Here is a 5,000-nt window from a genome sequence, read left to right on the forward strand (position 1 = left end):
CGTTAAAGGGTTTAAAGTGTACTCATTCCAATTACGGGGCCTCGAAAGAGTCCCGTATTGTTATTTTTCGTCACTACCTCCCCGTGCCGGGAGTGGGTAAGTTGCGCGCCTGCTGCCTTCCTTGGATGTGGTAGCCGTTTCTCATGCTCCCTCTCCGGAATCGAACCCTGATTCCCCGTTACCCGTTACAAACATGGTAGGCATATCACGTACCATCGACATTTGATAGGGCAGACATTTGAAAGATGCGTCGCCAGCACTAGGGCCATGCGATCAGCACAAAGTTATCCAGAGTCACCAATCGGGACGCCGCGCCCCGCGAAGGGCAACGGCGATTGGTTTTGAACTAATAAAAGCGCTCTTTCCACGAGGGTCGGAGCTTGGTAAGCATGTATTAGCTCTAGAATTGCCACAGTTATCCAAGTAGGATAGTTTTCATCTAATAAACATCGACTGATTTAATGAGCCATTCGCGGTTTCACCGTGAGACAGTGTGAACTTAGACATGCATGGCTTAATCTTTGAGACAAGCATATGACTACTGGCAGGATCAACCAGATAGCTATCATCGTCGCCGGGCCGGGCGGCCCGACTTGCTTAAGACGGTCACAGCGCTAGCCTTCGTAGGCCAGCGCCTGCTCGGGGCGGGAGAATGCTGTCCTTTCAAGAACAGGTCCCTTTTGCGTCCCCTCGCTTTTCTTCGCCAGACTAAACACAGAGGGGAGCCAGACGCGCGCTGGAGACTCGACCCTCCGTTCGTCCTTGACGGACCCAATTTCGTTTTGCCAACCCAGACGCCCGTTGCGAGGGCCGGGTTTCTACGAGACCAACTATCGAGCTCTCCGTGCCGCACGGAACTCTTTCCTACGTACAACACGCTTAATGCGACCAACTACGGACACCGCACGTGCCCGCGGCCCCAAGAGCAAGGGGAGCCGACGAGCTACGATCTCAAGTGCCGATCCAAGTTACTGGGAGACAGCGTACGTAAGAGTAAGCATGCCACACACAGTCGCGGATCAGCGAATACCGCCGTACAGAGCGCTTGCGTTAGCCTTGCCTCCTGTTAGCCAGCCAGACACCGTGAGAACCCGACGCGCCATTACCGAGCTCTCTGCTAGCCTTGCCTCGCGCCGCCGCCAGTGGTTGGCTTGTCTCGTCTCGACTGGCGGTGTTCGGTGCTCAGCATGATTTCGCATGCTCCACAAGTATCATTCCAGACGGTGTATTATTTACGCGATTTTTTCGTAGAAGTCTATGTTATAGGTTGGATTTTCTGGAAAGTTGTTGCGTTTTGAATCTTTGGCATAAGGGGTGTGGACGGTACGAGTGTGCGTGAGTGTGTGTGAGGGTGAATGAGCTGCATAAATTAGCATAAATTAGCATAAAATATACGCTGTTGAAAGCCAGTAAGTTTAATAAGTCTAGCTCTAGTAATCTAGTAGTAATTAACGACTATTGTAGTGGATGCACTATGTGTAGACATACAATGCACTATGTCTCCACACTAGATCTAGTATTTAAAAAATAAATCTAGTGTACCGTATATTTTAGTTTTTGGAGGGAGGGTATGTAGAATAGAATAAAATAGAATAGAAGGTAGGTGGGTGGATCTATGTCTATTTATTTATTTATTTATTAATTAGACTAGATCTAGCTTCTAGGGTATTCTAGATTTGTTTAGATTTGTTTCTTTTTCTTTAGTCAGTGGCGTTCTTTTTTGTTTTTAGAAATATGCAAATGGCAGCTTCCATTGAATAGAAATCTATCTAGATCTAGTACTACTAATACTAGATCTAGTTAATATAATATAAAGACTAGATTGACTAGATCTAGTATTGTAGTAGGCCTATTCTAGATCTGGTTCTATTAAATAAAATAGTAGATCTAGTAAGGTCTAGATTAGGCCCCTATGTTTGAATCAAAGTCAAAGTGTGTTTCTGATTCTCAGTGATTCTGTTCAATCTGTCTAGTCTTCTAGATTTAGATCTAGATCTAGTTACTTAAACTAGAGTTAGTATTAATCTAGTTAGTAGTAACTTGTAGTAGATGTATTAATATAATTATATGCTATATATTGGGCTAGATCTATAATAAATAGACAGTTACAGGTGGACCCAGGGACACCCCTGGAGACTGTGATAGATTAGATGATTTAATTATCTCAATGTCTAGATTAGATCTAGATAGTAGATATCTCTCTCTATCCATCTATCAATCCATCCATCCATCCTCTGCAGTGCAGTGCCAGGCTGAAGGCTACAACAACATGAGCTAGATTATCTAGATCTAGTTAAATCTAGTTAATTAAATCTAGTTAGTTAAATCTAGTCAAATGAAGTAACTCAAATAACTGTATTTTTCTTCATTTCTAGTCTAGAAATTGAATTAGATCTAGATCTATTATAGTAGAGTTAAGTAGAGTCTAGATCTAGTGAAAAATCTAGTGATCTAATCATAGGAAATTAATAAAACTTGTCATTTCAAGTTAATTTCTAATTCTTTTTAATTCTTTTTGTATTGCATAGTTAATAAATTGTTGCTGCTGCTGCTAAAATGATGACTGGTCTGGGGGCCCCTTTTGGTAACTTGAAAAATGTACATTTAAAAAAAGGCAGCACACCACACCATCTGTAGAGTAGAGTAGAGTAGAGTGCTGTCTTGATGTGTTGCTGCTTTGCTTGATGACAGTGCTGTCTGAACAAATGTTGCAGGTTCGACTCCTGCCCCAGGCAAATGATATCGGGACAAGGACATAAATGGCAGTGGGTACTATAAGCCTGGTGACCCACCGTTTGTTCAACAGCCTGTGCCTTTTAAGCAAAATTGAAAGTTTAATTTATACTGCATGTTTTATTTGCATATTAGCATTACTGTTAGCATGAGAAAGTTAGGGTTAGGGGGTAAGGCTTATCCTTAGCGTTGGTTGTTAGGCTCTCCGTTACTTTCAGCTCATGCTTAGGTTTTTTTTTTCTGTATTATGCTTAGTCTATACTTAGGGTTCGGCCTAGGCACGGCCAGCCTAGGGCTCGGCCAAGGTTAGGTTGATATGCCCTCTGTTGTTTCAGCTTATGCTTAGGGTATGTCTGTATTATGCTTAGGGTTTCTTCAGCATATAGTTGGGCCTATACTTAGGGTTCGGTCTAGGTGTGCGGCCTAGGGCTCAGCCAAGGATTAGGGTTAGGCTGATGTTGTTTGTTTCAGCTTAAGCTTAGGGTTTGTCTGCATTTTGCTTAGGTTTTGGCTTATAATTAGGGTTTCTTCGGCCTATACTTAGGGTTCGGTCTAGGTGTGCTGCCAGCCTAGGGGCTCGGCCAAGGGTTAGGGTTAGGTTGATATGCCCTCTGTTGTTTCAGCTTAAGCTGCATTTTGCTTAGGTTTTGGGTTATGCTTTTTTTTTTTTTTTTTCGGCCTATACTTAAGGTTAGGTCAGGCCTAGGGCCTAGGGCCTAGAATATTTTGCATCGGGGTACTAGTACTAAAGTACTAAAGTACTAGTACCAGATTTATAGCTATACTAGCATAGAATCTAATGCATTAAAGATGACAGTGTTTGTATGTCTGTGTGTGTCTGCACTAGCGTTTTTAAAATTGCTAGGTACAATGGAATTAAGAACATTTTCACATTATATATTAAAAAAACTAGCCTATGTGATGCTCATTCTGAAAATTTAATATAACTATTTTGACATGTTATTTCATGCTATGGTATTGCTATGGTATTGCTATGCTATGCTATGCTATGCTATGCTATGCTATAGTGTGGTAAAGGTAAAGCTAAAAAGGCTATGCTATTCTACTCTATGCTATTGTATGCTATTCTGTTCTTTGCTATGCTTTTGTATGCTATTATGTTTTATTCCATACTGTACTACACTGCACTGTACTATTTTATGCTAATGCTAATGCTAAAGCTAATGCTAATGCTAACTCTAATGCTATTGCTAATGGTAATCCTAATGCTAAACCTAATGCTATGCTATGCTATGCTATGCTAAACTATGCAAAGCCAATCCTAATGCTAATGATAATGTCCTACTATAGATGCAATATATGCTATGCTCTTATGCTATTATGCGCTATGTTATATATACTATTCTAATCTATGCTAATGTTATGCTCCTTTGATGTTACTCGACTTGTATGGTAGCTATGATGCACTTCACCGAACGTCTAAGTTTCTTGCAAGAGCACTATGGGAGGACTAGTCCTTCCTTCCTTCCTTCCTTCCTTCCTTCCTTCCTGCTCTGATTTTTCAATAGGAGTTCATCTCAGGTGCCAGCAGCCGCGGTAGGTAATTCCAGCTCCACTAGCGTATATTAAAGTTGTTGCAGTTAAAAAGGTCGTAGTTGAAATAAATAAATAAATAAATAAATAGTGTGTGCGTGTGCGCGCTCGCGTGCGTGCGTGCGTGCTTCCTTGCTTGCATGCTTGCTTGCTTGCTTGCTTGCTTGCTTGCGCATTGTTTATTGTTCTTTAAAAAGACATGTAAATGTACACAAATGTTTTCTTGGAAGTTCTCCGAAGACTTATGAAGTGAAAAAAATGCGCAGACATTTAAAGGGGAGACTAACGAGAAAAAAAAAACAATCCAATAGATTTAGTTAAAACATATTTATAACCTCCCTTAACAGTAGTTTAAAATTATGAGGTACCAGACTTGCCCTCCAATTATTTGGAGCATACTCTATATTTTCCGTTGTTTTTATTTTATTTTTCAAATGAAGTTAATTCTTATATATATTATATATGAATCTTTCTAAATGAAATAGTCTTGTAATGGTTGTATTTTTATTTTCTAAACATGCAAGGATATTCAATGGCTTGAAATTAATATTACTGAAACCCGGGAGGGTAGTGGGGGGGAAATAGGGGTAGGCTTGGGGGGGGGGGGGGGTGGGGAGGGGGGAGGGGAGGGTGGGGTGAAAGGTATTGTTTATTTTTCTTTAAAAAAAAAAGGTAAATGTACACAAGTCATGATGCATGTTTTCTTGGAAGTT

General features: G+C 40.9%; 1 non-coding gene across 1 annotated transcript in view; it reads right to left on the minus strand.

Annotated features, from left to right (window-relative positions):
* LOC129923831 (small subunit ribosomal RNA) overlaps positions 1-561 on the minus strand; it is a 1,848-nt gene extending 1,287 nt beyond the window's left edge. The window contains exon 1 of the ribosomal RNA XR_008775776.1: positions 1-561. This exon is cut by the window's left edge and continues 1,287 nt beyond it. This is a non-coding gene — a ribosomal RNA (small subunit ribosomal RNA).
* Between the last annotated feature and the right edge of the window lie 4,439 nt (positions 562-5,000).

Source organism: Biomphalaria glabrata, chromosome 17 (genome assembly GCF_947242115.1).
Source record: "Biomphalaria glabrata chromosome 17, xgBioGlab47.1, whole genome shotgun sequence".
NCBI classification, from domain to species: domain Eukaryota; kingdom Metazoa; phylum Mollusca; class Gastropoda; family Planorbidae; genus Biomphalaria; species Biomphalaria glabrata.